The sequence below is a fragment of the Acomys russatus genome, chromosome 18 (genome assembly GCF_903995435.1).
Source record: "Acomys russatus chromosome 18, mAcoRus1.1, whole genome shotgun sequence".
Lineage (NCBI taxonomy): Eukaryota > Metazoa > Chordata > Mammalia > Rodentia > Muridae > Acomys > Acomys russatus.
The window spans coordinates 43,151,217-43,173,815 of NC_067154.1; the positions used below are offsets into that span (position 1 = coordinate 43,151,217).

The window sequence follows — 22,599 nt, forward strand, 5'->3', positions numbered from 1 at the left end:
AAAATTGTGTTTGCCTGACTTGGTTGAATAGATATTAGGAAAAAAATCACATAGAATTTATGTGAATTTATTTGGATGTATTGCTTTCCAAATGGGCCCATCAGCTCTGCAAAGGTAGTTTCTTCAAGGTCTTTATTGTTTCTATGGGTTTCAATGTGATACTGTGTTCCATTGATAAAACACATGACCTATGTCTGCTTTGAAAGTAATGAAGTAATGTCAGACAAGTAATTACAAATAAGACATAGCTCCTGTTTGTTACAAAGGACTTCACAAGTAAAAGATGAAAAAAAAAAAAAAAAGGTATGAACTTGAGTAATTTACATATAATATTATGTAGTCCATTTGAAAAAATTACAGCAATGTCATATAGTATAAATATCTAAATTTCTAGAAAAAGAAATAAGACATTATTTAATGTGAATCTTTCTACTTTTATATCTTCATCTACTTTATCCTATAGGATACAACAGTTCTTAGAGTTCTATTCATAATCTATATGTAATGCATGTAGCAAAATGTAGTGAGTGTATTAGAGTAAGCAAATAATAAATAAATGAATAAATAAAAATTTAGAGGAGTGATCAATCATTTCCAGATTGACCAGAAAGCATGAGTGGATGGTGCCTTAATTTGGGTTTTTTTTGCATCCAAGCACAGGCGTCTATAGGGCCATACCTATTCAAACCACCAAATTCCACTCCTAGACTAGGCAGACGTGATCGTAGAGAAGGAGCTGAGGATTCTCACTCTTGATTGACTGGCTGCAAAAGAGGACTGTGTGCAACACTGGGCAGAGCTGGAGCACAGGAGTCCTCAAAGCCTGCCCCCACAGTGACACACTTCCTCCAACAAAGCCACACCTACTCCAAAAAAGCTATTCATCTTAATAGTGCCACTCCCCATGGACCAAGCATTCAAACACACGAGTGTATGGAGGCCACACCCATTCAAACCACCACAGTGAGGAAACACTGGACCAAAGCCGGGATGAAGACTAGCCGAGCAAACTCAAAACTCTGCATCTTCATGTCTGGTGTCAAAATGCTCTTCTGATCTCCAACTTCTTTGATCTTTGTTGGCTGCAACACCAGTTTTTTTTTTTTTTCCTCTTTGGCCATTCTTTCTCTTTGATTGGGCCCATACCCTGTCATCTGCTTTCCTTGAAGTCATTCCATGGCGCTAGCATTTCTAACCTCTTGGGGTCCACAAGGCAATCCAGATTTCACCTTCACAGCTTTATACAATGGCCTCTCTGGTCCTCCACGCAGGGATGCTCCTGCCACACACCTGGCCTCAGCAACTTTTCTTAGTTGTCAAGGGAGATTCTCTAACCCCCTTTTTTTTCTATTCTTGACTCTAAAGCCAGAAGCCCATGGCCAAAGCTACAAAGTTCTGCTGCTTGCTGGGAATGGAACATGCACCCCCCCCCCCCCTTGTTCAATTACATCTTTGCCAACTTTCTGGTTTTGATGCTTTCCTTCACTGCCTAAGCTTGGCTGTCCTGGAACATGCTCTGTAGACCAGGGTATCTCTCCATTGCCCATGGGGTATATGGCGCATTTTTCAGGTTTCAATTATAATATTCCCTCCTCTATCCTGAGTCTTTTTTCTTTCTTGTGCTTCTAGCTGATAATTCCTTCAACTCCACATTTTCCCATAGCTTTCTTCCTGAGTTATTTGTTTACCACAGGGTTTCTCTTCCCTGGTATGTGAGATAGGAATGACAGAGCCTGAGTTGGTCGGTGTTGCATTGCAAAACTTTGGACAGCATCTTTGATGTGAGGATGCTTAAGTGTATAAAATAACTGAATGACTGGGTGGCTTAGCAAGTATTAACACCGTCTACTCTGTAACTCTAGATTCCTGCCCAGCCCCCATGTCTGATTTTTCATAAATTATCTAAGTCATCCATTTTTGTTTGTTAATATATTCTATCAATTTTCACATTTCCTTTCCACTGCTTGTACCTCAATACCCATTTTTTCTGTTAAAGAAATAATTTAGTGGTTGGTTTCTCTGATGCCATTTTCAACTTTCTATGGTTTATCTTTGCACTTTTCTGAGACACAAAATAGATTAGAACCTATCGTGCTTAGATTGACTCAAAGTCTTTGCATTTCTTATACTTTAAATGTCAACCTACCTTACTATCCTGATGTGTTGTGTCCTGTCATGAACTGGCCCCTGGCTACATTTTCTTGCTGTGCCATCCCACTCACCTAGAACTTCATACTTAATAAATGTGAAGCTGCCTGGAGACTGAAGCCCAGAAAACTTCCTTACCACTGTCATCTTTTCATTTTTCATTCAGAATCCTGAATTTTCCTTGTCACCAATTCTTTTTCTTACCAAAAGGATTGTACAATTCCACTCACTTCAGAACTCAGAACTCAGAACTCCTCAGAACTCAGGAGCTTCATGGCCATGGCATGCTGTGAGGCATTATGAATTTCATATATTTTCTAACTCAGTTTCCCCTCTGTAAATATGAATAAAAACAACATAGCTTTGTGAAGTAATAGCAAACATTCTTCATGTGCTATTAAACATGACTATTTTCTTCTGATGTCCCATCCATATATTTTATCATAGTATTTCTAAGCATCCATCAAACTGCAATATAGTCCAATGCTTTGTATTTTATTATAAGACGTGATCAGTTAATATTGGTTGAACAAGTAGATGTATCAACTAACAATAAAATTTTAGTCTAATATAACTGGTTTGATACAGGCAGAAGGCTTTTCTTCAGTACAATTATTTTCTACACTTCCCACTTACTCCATCCAATCCCAACCAAGGTGATTGTCTTGAAACATCATTCAGAGAACCACCTCTGCCATATACTTAGCATGCTATGGCTCTTCAAACAGCCCACGAGACTGTTTGGTCTAATTCAAATGCACTGGGCCTCATTGGTTAATGAATAAATCTGATGAGGAAAGTAGAGCTATTGGCGCGGGGCAGGGGTGTGTGTGTGTGTGTGTGTGTGTGTGTGTGTGTGTGTGTGTGTGTGTGTGTGTGTGTGTATTTCTGTCTCTCTTCTCAGGTTTTCTACCCTGTGTTATTCAGTTTTCTGTCACGGTGTCAAATACTTGAAGTAATCAATTTATAAAAAATATTTGTTTTGAGTCACAATTTTAGAGGTTTCAATTTGTGATAACATGATGCCGTGGTGGCAAAGTAGACTAGCATAACCATGATGTATGGTGGGATAAAACCAGTTCATGGCCAGGCAAAGAGAGAACAAGGGTACATCAGGTAGCCAGTTCCTTTTGAGGGATAATTGTGATAATTTTAAGACAAGGTTCTGCCTCTTTAATTTTTCACCACTACCAAGTGGCTCCAGCTGAGGCAAGGCCCTTTACATAGTCATCTTTGAGAGAAGCTTTCTCAACCCATAGCAATCCCCAGGGATTGAGGACCCGCTAGCCATTCTCCACTCTTTCCTCTGGAGGATGTGTTCTCACGCTGACTGCTCAGATTCTGGATCCCGAAGGTCACATTTAAATATGGATGGGGGTTTGTGTACAACAGCAGAGGCTGGGGCTGAAGCTTTTTTCCCATGGCTGGCAGCGCTCGGGTTACAGTGTGAAACTCACATGGGCAGTAGCTGTCAAGGTGTTTTTCTGATGTTTTAAAACATTGATGTATTTACTGTGTGTGTGGAGGGGCTGGTGGTGGGAGGGTGGGGTGGAGAGTGTGGGGGGGGGGTCACACAGGCACATGCCCAGGCACCTGATGTGAATGCCAGGGATAATTTGAAGATATCAGTGGATTCTCTCCTTCTGCTATGTGGGTTCTTGGGACCACCATCAGGTAGGTCACAGGGCTAGATGACAAGTGTCTTTCCCTGTCATCTGTCTGGCCCCAAAAAGTCTTACTCTTGGTCTCTTTCTTTTCTTTTTCTTTCTTTCTTTTAACACAGGTGGCGGCGTAAACTGAGGACAAACAATGCATTTCAACATTGTCTCCCATCACATTCTCATGGGCAGTTTTAAGTATACCAAAACCCATGGCATCACCCATACTTCTAGTCTCTGGGGTGGAATACAGTCATCAGTAAATGTTAGAAATGAGCTGAACGGGCAGACAAGAGTGACACTGGTGTTTTAAGACAAACTAGGAAATCTACTTCAGATCATAAATACCATTAAATAGAGTAAAGCTGGACCAACAAGATGACTCAGGAGATAAAAGCATTTGTCAATCCGGAGGACCTGAGTTCAAGTCCTGGACCCACCTAGTATAAGGAAAGAACTAACTCCTGAAAGCTATCCACTGATTCCTGAACAGCTGTACACACACACACACACACACACACACACACACACACACACACACACACACACTTTAAATTCTAAAATTTAAACAAAAATTTGACAAGATGTGATGGAGATTGATTTACATTCAGAATTTTAGAGGCACCAAGATAAGAAAGATGCTTTCTTCAAGGCTGTCAAACAGCCAAACAGCCAAAACACTAAGAATGCAACATTTATATAATTCCTGATTGTGTCATGGCTCTTCTTGCTATAGGTAGTTATTGTATATATGTATAATAATATAAATATATATGTAAAAAATAAAAATTGTTTAAAAAAAGAGAAAAATTTAACGAAGTTACTTGGTGACCCATGTTGCTAAGCTGTGTATGTTCTAGCCATCTATCTATGGACTATAGAAAGAGTATTTTTCAGTCTCTCTCTATGATTATGAAATTCCGACATGGCTCTGTCTGAATTAGAATCCATACTGGGATCATTCGCCCGGCTTCTCATACTATATACTGTATACTATGGGTAGAAATGGATACTCACATATCTATGCCATATTGGGTAACTAGTATGGAGTTCCCTAAAAGTTGACAACACGAGTACCACATGACCCAGCAAGCCCATTTGAGTATCTGTTGAAAGGCGTTGCCATTAGGATTGGGGAAGGGTATGAACACTGCTGTTTATTGGGGTTTTGCTCACAATTGCCACAGTGTGGAAACACTACCAATCCCTACTGACAGCTGAGAGGGTTTAGAAAGCATGGCTTATGCAGACAATAGCATATACACTACAACAAAGGAAAGTATGCCCTGGGACAAAACACAATGAGGCTAGAGGATATTAAATCCTAATGACACAAAACACAAGCAGATTGACACGGTTCTGCTGTGTAAGGTCACTAAAATGGCAAGATGAATAGCAACAGAGTAGATGACACGTATTAAGAAGAGTAAGTTCTAGAAGTTTGTTCTACAACCATATAACTGTAGTTTGCAATACTGCATATGTACTTAAAATCTGTTAAGACTATAGGCTTCACGTGTTTATAATACAATCAAATTAAATGAGCATTAAATATGTCTAATGTAGGTCCGTTGTGTATAGAATTCACAGTTGGGAAGCATGAAGATTCAATGAGGGGTGTTCGAAATACATCTAACACAATTTTGGTGTGCTTTTGTTCTTTCTGAAAAAAAGAAATGCTGGTCCATTAGTAAATGAACATAAATTGAATTGTACTATCTTCCAGGAGGAAAGCAAGCATGAGAAATGAATGAGGAACAGCTGGGGCAGGCATGCCAGGCTGGGTGCTTTTTCTTTAGGTTGCAGTTGGAACTGCCAGAGAGACGTGGAGAATGCCTGAAAAAAAAAAAAGGCATTACACCAGGGCGAAACCAAGAATCACTTGAGGGATTTCTGTGCTCAGAGCTGGAGCTGAAATGTGCTAATGATCAATTTAACACCTGCCATTTTAATTAGCACCTGAGGATAAGCTGAAATTGGAAGAGAGAGGTTGGAAGCAGCAGCATGCCCTGAGAAACAGCCCAAGGTCAGAAGGAAAAGATGAGTATGTGCTGGTGATGGACAGAGAAGATCGTGGCTTATTAGTCGTCACCACCTACAGCTTTGATTTTGTTTGTAAGGGTATCTTTAGGAGAGCATAGGGAGATGGCTCAATGGGTAAAGGATGGGTTGTTCAAGGACCTGAGTCAAATCGTTAGAGTCCATGGAAAGCCAGGCACGCTAGTGTGTGCTTACAATGCAAATGACCCTGTGGAAAGATGGCAGGCAGAGATGTGAGCTTCTCTAGGAAACTCAGAGGCCTTGACTAGCCTAATGTACACAGCATTGAACAGCACAAAAAGACACCTTGCCTTCAACAAGGTAGAGGGTGAGACTGGTCCTCTGGTCTCCATGCTCACACTCTGAATCACGCATATGTCTTTACTCCTACTGATGCACACACACACACACACACACACACACACACACACACACACACACACACACACACATACACACACACCATAAGCACACAGATGCAACACAAACACATAAATTTTATAAAGTGTGTATTTATTGTTTATAATTTGGAGCTAAAGTCAACAAAATTGATACTATATAAACTGTTTGAAAACTTTTCTGGCAATCTTGAGGAAAATGGCAGCATGTGTGAGTGTTGGGACCTGATATATAAGACCAACTCTGTGTCTTCAGCAGTCCTACTGCTAATCCTGGGGCCAGTGAATTAATTAGTAGCAGATTAAATCTAGCAAAGATGAGTTCAGTTATGGGGTACAGCTGCAGTAGACAAAATACACTTGCATGTAAAACTCTTGGCCAAAATTAAGCAAAAATAATATTTAGCTATTTATCCAACTAGCACTCTACCCACTGGCCATCTTCCCAACCCAAGAATGCATATTAAGAAACCAACCTCAACAGCTGCATTTTAAATTGCAGGGGAGCTGTCAGAAGGTGATATTCAGAGAGAAGCCAAAGCACTCCTTGTGAGAGCTGGCAGGGATTTTCAAGGTCTTTCAAAACATGCAAGTCATCAACCAAAGATGAGGATGTATTGGAGGTACAAGGAAAAAAGCTCATATTAAAGGCTAAAGTCTGTAAGTGCAGAAAATGAAAACACAAGGTAATTCAGAATTGCTACAACATGAGGGTGTGCTTTGATAGAGATAAGCCTAAGCCTGCAGCTTGGTACCAGTGAATGGGGGTATCTAGATGCCATGCTAGGACAGGTCATAGGAGCCCACCTCTCCCTGGATACAGGGCAGTAATTAAGCACTACTGGGCCATTGTTAAATATTATTAAGTATTTTTACATGCTACTGAAATTATTAGGTACAGGTTGAGCTTTCATTAGTCATTACTATAAGCACCCTTTACTGTTTCCTATGACTGACTAAAATGGTCATTAACAGGATGATTGACTGCCTGTTACCTTATGTCTGGCAAATTGAATTGGAAAACTATTGTCCAAGTAGTCCCCTTACAAGTAACCAGCTGGACCACCCTCAAAGCATCTTGGCTACTTTAGAACTTACATCCCTCCAAAGACATCCCAGAAGGTGCAGACACCCACTGTGATGGCAAGCTCTGGTCATGACTATTCCACACCAGCCTTGGAGAGCAGGGCTCTAGGAAAGACAAAACACCGTGAAGTTTAGATGGCTCTAAGGTTAATTTCACACAGGCCAGACGACTAACATTTCTGGTAGCTCTGCAGAAGGCTTTTATAAATAAAAACAATTTTTCATTTGAACAGACTGTACCATGATTAATGCAATCATAGTCCTTTATTTACATGCTTTGCTGTACTACGATTGTGCCAACATCCTTGCCAAACAGTGTTCTGGTTGCAGTTCACTTTTCAACACCTTCTTTTGTATGGGGAGATAGCCCTTTTTTGGTGCTTCCTGGTATTGCAAAGTTAGGCCCAATAAATAACTTTTTCCATGTGGTATTTCCCTACTTCTGAGTTTTTTTCATCAGTAGTATGGGCTGAGCTGGTAGAGGAGGAGCAGGGTAGCATTTACAGCCTCAGTATTGGGTGTGACAACAACATCCCTGGCACTGGTGACAGTGGCCATAACAGCAAAAGGGTAGCTGAGAAGTTTCAGACAGCAGCTAGGGACAGGAAAGGCAAGGAGCAGAGACAATGGACAGCTAAAGTTGAAGAAAGTTAAGAAGGATGTAAGGAAGACTGCAGACTCTGTTTGCTCAGACAAGATCATGTGCATTGCTTTCAATGTCAAGGTTTTGTAAGCCGTGGCTCCGATAGCTATAAAACTAGCTTTTGTAGAAGCCAAGAAGACAGAAGAACTTCCCAGGACTTGTCATGCTAGTGTGGGGTGTCTGTTTCTGCTGACTGCTCCTATAGCTAGCTGCTGCCTAGACTGGAGATTTCACTTGCACCCGAATGCTGGATGGTTTGCAATTAGAATTCAAGGCAGCAAACCTCTGACCTGAGCACCTAGAACTTTCAGTTTCTGTCCTGAGTCTCTGATTCTCATGGTTTAAAGCTGTATGTTGTTTCTGTCAACCCAGGGTGTTTGCCATTGGCAGTCAAAGGCCAGAGTCACTCATGTGAAGAGATGGCTAACTCTACCTATTCTTGATCTTGATCTGAAGAGAGAGAGAGAGAGAGAGAGAGAGAGAGAGAGAGAGAGAGAGAGAGAGAGAGAGAGAGAGAGAGACAGAGAGAGAGACAGAGAGAGAGACAGAGAGAGAGACAGAGACAGAGACAGAGAGACAGAGACAGAGACAGAGAGACAGAGAGAGACAGAGACAGAGACAAAGAGACAGAGAGAGACACACAGAGAGAGACAGAGAGAGAGAGACAGACACACACACACACACACACACACACACACACACACACACACACACAGAGAGAGAGAGAGAGAGAGAGAGAGAGAGAGAGAGAGAGAGAGAGAGAGAGAGAGAGAGAGAGACTCTAGCAAATTGATTGGTAACAAGATATCGAATTTGTCTTATCAAGTTGGCTAAAACCTCAGAAAGCTTTAGATCAAGGGAGTAACAAAGTCAGAGCTAAGACCCAGGAAGTTTCTGTTTAATGTGTGTGAAGGGTGAAAGAAGAGTTATAAAATAGTATTTGCCCTTAGAGAACCTTGCCATGCTAGTCTGGGAGAGGAATACCGAAAAGCCAACCTGAGCTTCTGGGAGTGAGAGTGGGACAGGAAAAGAAATAAGAAACCCCATGTGTAGCTTCTGACTAAATGTGTGTAGAGCTTCAGGTCACACAACTATCAACAACAAAACAACCCAGCCAGCTCAACAAATGTCCCCTGAGAATTAGAGAAACGTTAAATTCTAGGAGGTATGCCTGTGCTAAGGGGTGAGAGGCAGCCACTCTGCTACAGAGCACTGTGAAAGCCCGAGAGAGAACAAATAGCAGTTCAAAAGGAAATGAGATCCAGGCAAGCAGGTAGAAGCACAGAAGGGGCTGTGGACTCTGTGGCCTCCACACCCAGCATGCCTGTTAAAGCTTGTCCCCTGAAGTGATGGGATTAGGAGATGATGCCATCAGAAGGCGATTGGATCAGAAGTCTGAAGTCTTCATGAATGAGATCAGTGACCTTACAGAAGGAAACAAAGAGAAGTACTTGCTTTCGTTTCTTCTGTCTGACACTGGAAGTATGCATTGAAAGGCAGCCTTCTACAAGCCAGGAATAGAATACTCATCATACAGTCAGAATCAAGACCCACTGGCATGTTAATGTCACAGCACCAGTAAAGGCCCATTAAGGGAAAACTATTGCCTTCTGGGCAAGAGAATCAAATCTCTAGCCCAGGTGGGCACATTGCAGATAAGTATCTCAATCACCTGGTTAAGGGACCATCCCTAACAAAGGAAGAAGTGCCATACCTCAGGAAGGCAAGTTCATCTTAAACTATGCTAAAGAAATGGAAGGAATAATTATCCCTTTAATGATATAATGTACTATTTCTTCCCTGAGTTCTCACTGTTTCACAGTCCCTAAAGTTCCTCTGGGGTTCTTTTGGGTCGGCCTGCTTCTGTCCTGACTCAGAAAGGCACAAACTTACCTTTTTTATTCTCTTCTTTCTTTGGATGCTGGCTTGACCCAGCCAGTATGCTTTTGTGGTACTTAGGACTTCCTAACTCTTTCTCTAGATGTCTCTTCTTCCTCTTTGCCATGTGCCTGCTTATCCACTACATGGGTGACATTCATGCCAGATTAATTCAAATGACATGATGTTTTCTCTATCATCATCCTCTGGGCACTGCCAAGATTTATAGGTTGCCTGCTTTGGAGTTTTTCTTTTTAAGCTCTAATAAAAGTATCTTCAAACTTCTGTTTGAGTCTGTTCTTAAATTATTTTATTAATGAGACTAACAACTCCAAGAAGAGATCATTACTTCCCCAGAAACATGTGGCAACTCTAATGGGATGGTGCCAAAAATCCCAATAACATAAATTACAGATTTCTAAGCTTCAAGAACTGTGACAAATAATTGACTGTTGTTTGTGACATTCAGACCATGGTAATTTCTTCTAGCAGACTAAACTGATTAAAATAGAAGAGGAGATAAGAAAGACATTTTGTACTTTGGGTAATGTCTAGTCCAATGAGGAAAAGAGATGTTAGGAGTGCCCTGGAGGGGGAAATGCCAACTCTGCAGAATTTAGTAATTGAATGAGTGCGTGATGGAAACCAGCCAAAACCCACTCATTTGGAATGCTAATTTTGATGTGGGTCTTTATCTATTTTCCTGCCCAGATGGTGAAGCTAAAGGCTTCAATTACCTCGATGGGGAAGAGGAGCTGCGGTAGTGGAAGTGTCAGGTTTCTCCTCACAATGTCCATGGGTCTAATTAGGTTTTCCAAGCTTATAGTTGATGTGAAGACATGCTTTAATGATTCTTTTCTGCTGGCAAATGCAATGTAATGATTTGGGTGTCATTTAAAACCCTTCCCAGAAAAGCAAAGTATGATAACCTTCCCTTTTATAATCATTTTCTAAAGCATGATATAGTCATTTAAGAAAATGAATTTAGTGGTAAAACATTTGACTTGGAGTATGCACACATATACCACATACAGTAGAATTCATCCAGTAATTAAGGACTCATCTATAGTAATTGAGTTTACGAATGCCTGTTTTACACATAGGGCTCTTGAGATATATTTATAAAGGTTTGAATAGTGAGTAAAAATGCATTCTCATTCTGTATAATGTTACTTGTGTACACATTATACAGACCAAGCAGGTTGTACTTATGTATTTAGGAATACACACACACACACACACACACACACACACACAAAGAGAAAGAGACTATGATTTGAAAGGTGGGAGATACATGGGAGAATCTGGAAGGAGGAAAGGGAAAGAGGAACGTATACAATTATAATCTAAATAATAAGAAAGCACTTTTTAAGAGTACATGCAAATTTATCCAGCATTTATATTGAATATCCAACAAGATCAAGAGGGAGAAAAACTCTGGATTCTCTTTAGATTGCCCCTCATCAGAGATTAGCTCTGTTCACTCTTATGTTCAAAGTATAAGATTCAGGAACGAATTTCCCCGAACAGACCAACTTTGTTTTGTGTATGAACTCTTCCTATTCCTTGAGCTCCAATTTGAAGACATCTAGCTTTGATTCCATTATCACAGAGCAATTTTACAGAGGAGCTGTCATCCTGATCTTCCTGCTTCAATCATTATTTACTTTCTTTTGGCATCTGAAAGGCAGAACAACTTCAGCTGTGGTCAACTTCACCTACATGACTGCAGACTTCCAAGGATTTCCTCTCAAATCGAGTTAGGTACATTGATATGCCTTCCTAGCTATGCATCTGGGATCCTGTAGAGCTGTCATCAATCTGGTCTTTGCCAGCCAAGTCGTTAGAAGCATCATGCTGCATTAATGAGAAATCCCTCTGGTCTTTGCTGCCTTCACTGAGCTGCGGCCAATCTATGAAAGACAAATCAGAAGCAGAGGTAGGATGCTAGAAACTTTAGGTAGCTTGTAATAAACCTAAATCAACCTGCACTGAGCTCTGCAGGACTGGGACCCATTTGGGCTGTATTTGTGGTCAGGTGCCTGAAGACACTGTCCTCTAGCACAGCCTCTTTGAATTCTGCTAATTCTCAAGGCTCATGGGAAAATCTTTTCCTGCACCAAGGGTTGGCTATTTGTTCCAGATAGGACTTAATCTCTTATGTGTTTATTATATGGCTGGGTAAATTAGCAAGGCCTCCCCGGTTTCTTCTCAGCTTGAAATAATCTCTCTTTTAATTTTCCTGCTTCTATCAGGCAATGGAAACTAACCATAATGTTTAAGTTATCTTGTCTCTACTTTCTCTAATGTGTTTCCCCACCTGCACATTGCTAATAGTAAGGTAGGTGATATCAATTGGTTTACTAATGATTTGTTAGCTGAGAGGAGGCACTGGATCAATTTCATGGATGGTGTCTTAGAGATTCTACAGGCATTATATAGCTAGCTGCTCCCAATCATATGTCCGATCCAGAGACATTTTGTGTCTATGTGTGTTGGGGACATACATGTGTGTGCACTTGTGTACATAGGTACAGTCATTTTTAAGGAAGTCAAAAGTTAATGCTTTTATAGGTTTCCCAACTGCTTCTCCATCTAATTTTGGTTCAGGTATGTTGGCTAAATTGATGGCCAGTGAGTCCCCAGGACCTGCCTGCCTGCCTTTGTTCTGATGCTGGAGACCCAAATGTTTGTTTGCCTGTACTGTGCCCATTGAACCATCTTCACAGTCTCCCTGATGACGTTGTTAACGGAATGCTTCCCGTTATCTGTGCTAGAGTCTGGCCATGCACAGACATGGTTAGAATGGGCCCACCCCACTCTCTTCTCCTGGAGCAGAAGATTCTTTTCTTCCATGTCTTTGCAAACCTAGCAGCATAATCTGTGTTGTGTCTTACAATCTGTTGGTATTCTAAAAGTGAGAACAATGACCTTTGTGTTAATTAGTTGATTTGAGAGCCTGCTGGGACTGGAATAAGATGTAATGGGGCTGGAGATTATGTATTCCAATTATAATGGTGGAGGTAATAACTAATGTTACTGATGAGCTCAAAAAGCATATATCCATACTAATGTAGTCTTTAATCCCCCCTTCTCTTGCTTGAAATAATGGTACAATTATTTAATGATATAATAAGCATACTAAAGAATGCTCCCAAAGTTTAAAAACATATTAAAGTATTTTACTATGGTTCTCCAAATTAATAGATGGACCATTTTTTTTAAAGCTTGGAAGAATTTTACCTGAAATGTGTATGTATAAGAATTGAATTAAAGGGCTGGAGAGATGACTCAGAGGTTAAGAGCACTGACTGTTCTTCCAAAGGTATTGAGTTCAATTCCCAACAACCACATGGTGGCTCGCAACCATCTACAATGAGATCTGCTGTCTTCTTCTGGCCTGCTGGCTCATATAAAAGTAGAATACTATATAAATAAGAATAAATAAGTCTTTAAAAAAAGAATTGAATTAAAATAGAGTATTAGAAACTCAAACATGGTTTTCAAGATGAATAGAGCCTAGGCACCTCTATGTTTTATGTATTCTTTATTTTAGGTAGTATTATGTGCCTTAAAAAAAATAAATGGTGTCAAAATTAAGAATCACAGGGAAAAGGGAAAGTATGATTTTAGGTAAAGTGTCTTACAAGATGGGTGAAACATATAGTTAAACATTTCTGGTACTACGATCCCTCTAGATTGTGCCTCCTCTAATGCCATGCATAATTCTACCCGTGGTTTCTGATCATTAGCTCTACTTACCCCAAGCAAGAATGATTCTCTGTATTAGCATTCTTGACCTCAAATCTTTGAATAATTTTTGGGACCTGTATGTAAGATGATTTTTTTTCTGGACTGTATGTGGACATCTCAAATATTTAAAATGATTTAATAATCCCAAGGAAGGTTATTTGTTTTGTATAAATAAAGGTACCAAGCAGTATCACAATAATAATCCTTATAAAGTAACATCTCTAGGAACATAGATGGAGGGACATATGCATTCCCCATATCCCACTGTGCCCTGAAGAAGGAGCACAGCTCATGGGTTGCTGGCTTTCAGCTACACAATTTAGAAGGTACCAACACTTGCTCTAGTGTCTCTGGGGCTTGAGAACTTAGGCTCATGGCAACAGTCAAGTGTCCTGGAAATTACTTGGCCTCTATTCCTTAATACCATGTATTTGGGATGTATTTGGGACATAGGAGAACACCTCAGTGATATAATCAGGAGGTTTCCAGAGAACGTCTGTCCTAAGTCATCCCTACTGAGGCGCTTTTGGGAAGTGTGGAGAAGGCTAAATGATGAAGCAAAAAAAGCATCGGCTTCTTATATATCACTCTCAAGTTGAAGATGTCGCTGGGAATAAATGGGATTTGGGGTCAATGTAAGTTTTAAGAAATCATATGCGCTATCCTTCATTTCCAAAAATTTTGGCTGCCTCCTTTCTCTCAATTTGTGCTGTGTCTAAGCAACCCCTGACCAATGGAGAAGTGGCACTCTGCTCTTTCTACTCCCAGAGGCAGCCTCTAGTGCCGTCACCATGGAAACTGTTGATTCAATCTTTTGTTTGGTTCTGTTTATTTATATCTTCTTCTAATTCATAAAGAATTTGTGGTGCCTCAAGGGACATGCACTAGCTTCTTAGTGCCTGTGTGCTCAGATGCAATGGGTGAAAAGATTCTGGAAAAAAAAAAAAAAAAAAAAAAAAAAAGACGTTCAGAGGGATGGGTCTGGGGACAACCCAGGGTACCCAAGCAACTCTGGTAGGGAGCTACATGATGACTTCCAGCCTCTGACATTCGCACTCTACTTTGTACTCTGCCTCACATGGTTTGAAAATCCACCCTCCCCCCCCCTCTCTCAATATCTATATTGCCATTCTAAAAAGCTTATTACAAGTGTGTGATGGAGTGGATGTTACATGAACATCCAGGTACCTACTGTGCCCAGAAAAAATGATCCAACATGAGAGCCTGTGTCCACTTACTCCTTGGTGCCTCTGCACCTCCCTCAAGACATAATCATCACCTTCAAACAGAAAATAAATTGATGTCCATGTAGTGAACTCAGTGCAGATCTTTCTGATAATGGGACAGCAGTTGGTATGTCCTGGCATGCCCAGAAGCTGGTGTAGAAGAATTTAACACTATAGAGTCTTTTTTGAGGGGAGGACAGCAGAACCCACATGCATGATCCACTGTCCAGATCGTACAATCCCACATACCCATCTGCTCTGTGTGCTAAGAGCTGCAGCCTGCCTGACTCACATGGCACAGTTCAGTCATGGAGCGGTCATGCAGTGGCGCACAAGGTCAGTTCCTGGGCAGTGCAAAAGGTCGAGTGAATACACGGTGGTTTAGCAACTACTGGACAACAGACACTGGTGGCTTCTTCAGCAATCACAGCCAACACTTGGCTAAAAGATCTTGGCAGGAACCAGGGTAAAGAGGAGTGCTGTGTGCCACAGAGGCTGTCCTGTTGCTGGGAAGGAGGGCGAAGACACAGGCCTACCAGGCATTGTATGAAGAGAATGACACACTGCCACCGTGGCCTGTCCACTTGGTGTGGATAAATTATTCTGGTTCATTGGCGTGAACCCCAAAGTCATCCCACTGAGCCTGGATGGGGTTGGCTAGCAGCACTTCCTGCCTGTACCCATCATAGAAGGAGAGGGCAGTCGTGAAGCACGGCATGGGGTTGCCTGCTTGCACCCGAGAGCTGACAACCCACTACCAAGACACCTGCCAGTTGTCAACTGCTGACTTTAAAAAAAGTTGTCTAAGGCTAGGTTCTGAAGTTTTGGGTTTTGGTCAAATGCCACTTTAAATTTCCCCAGGAACACACTTCTGAGGATAAAACCCTCCTCTCCACATCAGGGCAATGCCATCACAATTGGGGGTCCAGCCAAACTCAGTGGCTGCCTGTCTGAGCAGTATAAAGCCTTGAGCTTAGGAGATGATCTTAGAAATGTAGAGGGCTTTGTGAAAATCCTCCAGGAATGACTCCTTACTGCCTTCCGGCTGGGCCTTCTTGGGTCCCATCAGCTTTCAACTGGCCTAAACTCACTCCTCCTTCAGAGAAGACAAGCACCAAGCATAGACAGCTTCTCCAATGGGGGTGATGGGCATGCCATATTCCTGTGCTGAGATGGCGATCCACTTCCCAGTGTCCTTCTGCCCAACACTGTCCCGGATCTTTGGTAAGAGCTCTTTGCCAATGGTGTCCAGGAACTTGGGAATATTAGCAGTGATTTCAATCAGGAACAAGTCCAGCTCTGGCTTTTTCCATTCTTCAAACCCCTGGGCTATCTCCTCATGCTGCATGCCCAGAACATCCTTCATCAAGTGGTAAGCCTCGCAGCTCAGCTGCATGTCACCGTATTCTATCCGGTTATGCACCATCTTCACAGAGTGCCCAGCACTCTCATCTCACACCCAGTCACTGCAGGGTTCTCTAGTTCCTACTTTTGCAGCTGTGGCTTGGAAGATGGTCTTGATGTGGGGCCAAGCCCCTTTGTTCCTTCTTGGCATGAATGATGGCCAATACCGGGCCCCTTCCTCACCACCACTGACTCTGCTCCCTACAAACAAGATCCCTTTGGCCTTCTTGTCATATCTCGGTATTCAGAATTTCATCTATCAATGATGATGTCACCATTGTCCAACAAGGGTCCCAGTTTCTCAGTGAAATCATTGACAGCCTGTCCCACCTTCAGAAGATGTATGACCTGACAGGGCTTCTTCTGCTTGGAGGCCATCTCCTTCAAAGACTGAGCACCGATCACTTTGATTCCCTTTGCCTCACTGGCCAAGAAGTCATCAACTTTGGAGACAGTACTATTGAAAGCACAGACTACAGATCTATGGTCATTCTTGTTCAAAGTTAAGTTCTGGCCCATGCCAGTCAGTCCAATTAGTGCAATGTCAGCGTGGGCCATGGTGGTGGCCGGCAGAGCTGAGCCCTTGAGGAAGAAGCAGGCAGGATGCCAAGTATTTTCTTTTTAAAATGTGTATCTGCCAAGGGGTGGTGGCACACGCCTTTAATTCCAGCACTTGAGAGGCAGAGGCAGGCAGATCTTTGTGAGTTTGAGCCCAGCCTGGTCTACAAAGAGAGTCCAGGACAGCCAGGGTTCTGTTACAGCTTTTTTACAGGCTCTGTTACAGAGAAAGAAACCATTTCTCAAAAAAACAAAACAAAACAAAAATATGTATCGAAGCAATTGGAGGGAGGCTAAAAATGAAAGCTCCTCTCTTAGGTGATAGCGTATATTCTCCCAATCTGTTGCAGAGGTTGAATCTCAGAGCAGTTGAACAGGCGACTGAGAGAGGTGATAATTTGTGAGTATAAAGATGTGGGGAGTGGAGTAGGCACTGGGAATGTGAGAAGGCAAGACCATCAGATAGACATGGTTTATTCTGAGAAGTAAAAGTTGCCCCTGGAAAGTGGATGAATATAGACTGGAAGAAATTCAGAGACAAATTGTCTTTATTTAGATTTAACTGGGGCTAGCACTCTTCCACGACGTTTAGCAGCCTCTTCCTTTACTTTCTCCCTCCTTATCTTTATCTTCTTTTCTTTTCCTACATCTTTCTAATCCCCGCTCCTGCATCCTAAACCAATGCACTGCCACTAGATCTCAGAATGAAACTATTGATACTATAATCCTTCTGTGCTATTGACTAAATAAAATCATTCATTTATTAGCATGGGGCAGGATCAGAGTGCCAGATCCTTCGATCTGTGACTAAGACGTGCAAAGCCTCAAGGAAGGAAGTCATCTAATTAGTACAAGGTCACTCTAGGCCTATAATCTAGGTTTTCTGACTCCCAATTAAATATTCATTTGCTTTACAACAAAGTGTCTTAGATAAGCAAAGAACTTGCTGCCATACATAATGTCATATTTCTCATGACACGAGTTATTTAGCTGTTGCTGCTTTGTGCCAACATTGAACTAAAGGCTTGAAATTAAAGTGTGTAGAAATTAGATGCAAAAGCACTTTGTGCTTCTTTCTTTGCATTACTTAGAGAAAAATCGAAGTCATTTCGTGAATAATCCAAAACACATGTCAGTTCCGGTGGTCTGCATTTACTTTTCTATCTGTGTTTCCTTATTCTATTTAAAGTTTAAGACGAGACTATCTAAGTTATGAAATGAGAGAAATACAAATTCTTAAAGCTTATTATTTACTGTAGATTCCTGGAAACCACATGGTCTAGCTTAACCATTCATCCTTCTGTCTTAAATGGGCTCCATGTAAAAAATGACAGACATATGTAAATCTGCTAAGGATGTAAAAGAGGAATCTGTATAAATACATTGTGCCTGTTAGATAGGCGACCACAGTCCTGGTATATAACGTGTAATAGCTAACATTAAAAATAGTCATAGTGCAACATTTAATTGACTTTAGTGCTGTTTGTGCCACTTCTCTCAATTCCAGCTAGGAAGTGATAGAACGCCAAGTTGCCTGAGCAGAGATTTGTAGGGCTTTATATGAGACCTTGTCAAATCCCCCTGGCCATTGTCTCTGGGGCACCATTTCCTGTTGTCTTTCCAGTTGATTATAATAATTCTGATTGTGGCAATGTTTAACAGCTGTCTGTGCAATGTCTACCTACTGTTGGGGAGCCCAGGATGCCAGGGTTTTATATACAGGATATATGTATGCTACTCACCAGTCCTTAGCAACCTTCACCATCACCATGTCTGTGATAGAGATTAATATCTCTGTTTTCAAAATGGAGATATGTGTGTTGCATTGTAGATGGATCTGTTGTTTCTGGGCTCCATAAGTCTGCATTTTGCTTGGCTGTGTTGCAGGCTAGATGTGGTGGGCTGGGAAGGGTCCGGCAGACTTACTAGTCTAAACACTCTAAGAATGTGCGGGATCTGGAAGGGTACAAAGGGTAGATGTGGTGTGGGAGGAGCAGGCAGGGAGAGTCTGGGATCATTGTGGAAGAACAGACAGAAAGATTGGAAGAGCCACAGGATCCTGCAGTTTGCTTTGAGACTATGTTTCCTACTAATATCAGAAGCTACTCCTGTGAAGTCTCACCCATCTGACTGCTCAAACATGATATGAACAAGGATGATATCAATAGACATGCCAAGTGGACAGGAAAAAACAGGGTTCCTGAACTCTACATGAAAACCTACAGAAAACTAAAGAATGCCAATATTAGGAAAAAAAAAATAGTCTTACCTAGGGAAGAGCAGACCAGCTCATTGTTCAATTCAAATGGCCATCCCTGAAGAAATAGATACAAATAATATATTATGCAGACTGAGCAGGATGTATTTATGCAGTTATGAATATATATGTATACATCTATGTATATATATACATATATATATGTATGTGTGTGTGTGTGTAACAACTACTTGTGAATAAAAAAGGTCATGGATGTGAAAGAGAGCAAGGAGGGGTACACGGGTGGGTTTTGAGGAAGTAAAGGCAGAGAGAAATAATGCAATTATACTATACTCAAAAAATAAAATAAATATTTTCAAAATGTAAAAAGAAAGATGGAAGGAAGGAAGGGAAGAAGGAAGGAAGGAAGGAAGGAGGAAAGAAACAAGGGAGGTAGGAAGGAAGGAGGCAGCAGTCACACAGCCAGGAAGCAGGAAGCTTGCATTTGAGACAACGCTATTCAATAGTCCCACCATGCTCCTCAGAGCAGCCTGAATGCCTGGGTGTGTAGCAAGCACCTTGGCCTCAGTAGAGTTGAGAGACTGTCTTTCTGTTGCCACCTTGGCTCTCAGGAGAAAGGCTACTGTTCCTTGGGAAGTAAAACAGTGTCAAGTCACATAAACCTGGCCAATTTAGATTGGCTTTTTTTTTTCTTTTTTCTTTTGGTCTGAGCAAAGCACTGATATAATTATCCCAACAGAAGAACAGTGAGGACAAAGAACATCCCTCACGACACACAAGTTTTGGGCAACAAGAGGTGACTCAGTCCCAGTTATATTGATTTGGTTTCAGTAGTGGCATCTTCATTCTAAATAGAAAATGGCTTCAAAGACCAATGACACATGAGCCCTCCATACAGCCCTGGAGAAGTGAAATAAATTGATTTTCTTCTCTCTAGCAGAGAGAAAAAACAAAGACCACCTTTAAAAATTAAAGGAATCACACCGAACTTCCTATAAGGCAGCCCCAAAGCCAACCTACCAGCTAGGAGACTCAACAAATTGGCTGGATATTCCTGGATTTTCCGGGTATGGGGAATGTTTTTAGTCTTATTAGGGATGTTCTTCGGGCTGAGTGACTCAGAGTCTCTGGCAACAGAGGAATGTTGTCATCTCTACCTTCCCCCAAACTGGAGTGTGCATATGGGGACCCTGAAGTCCGGCACATGAAGCTGTTAGCATTTGTTCCCAGAGGTAACAATGGTTGTTACAGACTGTGACATCTCAGATAACCAAATACAGGTGATAGATTATGGTCCATACCCCAAAATCAAAAGCACCACATTTCGAATGCCTTTCATAACCTGGCAGGTACGCAGCCTCTCACATCTTGATTTTGAAGCATGACAGTCATAAAAATAAATTCTTGGGTTGTGAGTTTCATTGATGAACTACAGTCTCAAAGCTTATGCTCTGATAGTCATTAGGACAGTGATGACAGTTTCTACCTACCAGCTGCTATTTCATTCTGCTTCACTGGAATTTTAATTTGTCATCATCACCTCTGTGCTCCAGCACACTCCCTTCCCAGAGGTGCCTGGACTCTCACTCTACTCTATCTGTTGCTGGCCTAGGCTTCTGGCCAGCAAGGCAGAGCTGGCATCTGCTTACATCCTGACAGCCGTTTTCTCTCTAAGTGTAGTTATTAAGCCTCCCTCTCTCTCTAAAAGACAGAACTTGAGTAGAGGACAGAAAAGGACTGAAGTTGCTGGCTTTCTCTGAAAGAGAGGATGACACTGATTCACAATAGAAAGGCCAGAGGGGTGGAAATGTGAAACCAGTTATTACGTGATTTTGGTGAAGCCTCAAGACCAGTGACACAGGTAGAAGGTTCTCTAAGGCTGGATGTTCACAGCAGCCTGGCAGGAAGGAAAAGAATGCAGACCCAGAGTTCTAGCCTTTTCTCAAAAACCCTGATTCTACTAGAAGCTTCTGTTATTCTCTGGTTCCTCTCATGAATAAGAATTGACTACGTGCAAATACCTCAATAAAAATTCTGATGATGAACTTCACAATACAAGATTTTACTTACAATAAAATTTGGTTCTTTTTTTTTTTTTTTTTTTTAATTTTAAGTAAGGAGAGCAGAAACAGTCCTTAACATGCACTAGTTGCAATGACAAGGTGTGCTGGGGTTCAGAATGCTCCTAGATATATCCCTACAAATCTGTACTCCACTTACTGTGTTTTGAAGTCTACACGTGTCTGTTGATTCAGTGCACAAAATGCCTCTCCCGATTTCCCTATAAAGGTATTGTAGTATGGCTAAGCCTTAGAAAATTGGAAGCCTTTGAACAGAAAGGTCTAAATAGGGGTCTAGACAATCATTGGCAGAGTTGAGAGTCCTGCCTGAAGCCCTAGCTTTGCTCTCTGACAGGAACAGAACGATGGAGGAAACATTGCCCATCAAAATATTGCCTCAGTTTTCTTATGCACATCAAGGAGATAATGATATCTCCTTTGCAGGTACGTATTGAAGATATTCTTCTAATGCTCAGCAGGGTTGAGCCTGAGCATCCCATAGAGCTGAGCAAGCTGCATTTATCACTATCAAGAAGAGTTTGTAGCCTAATGGGGAACATAGAAACATATCCACACTCAAAAAGAAAGTGTGTTGATTTTGAGAGATGCTTTTAAATTCCTTCCCAGGAAAAAGCACTATAGTTGCGATGAGCACAGCTTTACACTAGAAAACTTCCAACTCACGCCTCCAACTTCCTAGCTGCCTAAACACAGGCAAGTTATTAAATTTAATTTTGGAAATGAGAGAAACCATAAAATTGTTGGGAAAGTTAAGGACAATATATATAAATATGAGAAACATAGGAAGAATTCCATTGATGTTAACTCTGAGGATGGCTGCAGCATTGCTGCGCTTGGGCCCCAGGGGATGAGCTTCAAAGACTTCAGTGTGAGTCTCATTTCTCCCATCACACCAAGTATTCACTACGAATATGTTTTCATCTCCACTTTGAGGCAGGAGATTGCTGGGGTTGTTGATAGATAGATCTGCAGCTTCAAAACTCCAATTCATTCTCTTGGGAGAACAGGTCAATGGAAGTGACTTCGTACCCTGTTCTTTTCCACAAAACCTATCTTGCATATCTTATCTTACCACTTTGAAATCTTCTACTCTTCCATAAGAGTTTCTATAAATTGATATGAAAAGTAGAGCATTAGCATATTACACAGAAACTATGAGAGTCTAATGAATTTCAGAGGAACCTGGCCACATGCAGAGAATCAATTAGGGACAGGAAACTCTCAGCAGCTCATTTTTATGGCCCTTGAAAGAAAATCTACCCTGAAAATAAGAGCACCCCTCTTCCCAAATGATTGCCAGAGCCCCGACTTCTACCCAAACTCAAGACCCAGCTGTGTTCCTTCATCTCGTTTTCTTTCAAAATGGAGACACACTAAGATGAAAGCCTGTGCATACGTAGCAGCTTGTTTCCAGCGCATCCAATAAGCTTTACATACATTATTTCATTTATCTTACCAAAGCTCTGGCAGGTAAATGACACGTGAGATGTCCCTGTGCTTGCAAGGGA

At 41.5% G+C, this 22,599-nt stretch overlaps 1 pseudogene; it reads right to left on the reverse strand.

The window, feature by feature from the left end:
• Window positions 1-15,362: 15,362 nt before the first annotated feature.
• On the reverse strand, window positions 15,363-16,792 carry LOC127202316 (6-phosphogluconate dehydrogenase, decarboxylating-like; annotated as a pseudogene).
• Window positions 16,793-22,599: the final 5,807 nt, after the last annotated feature.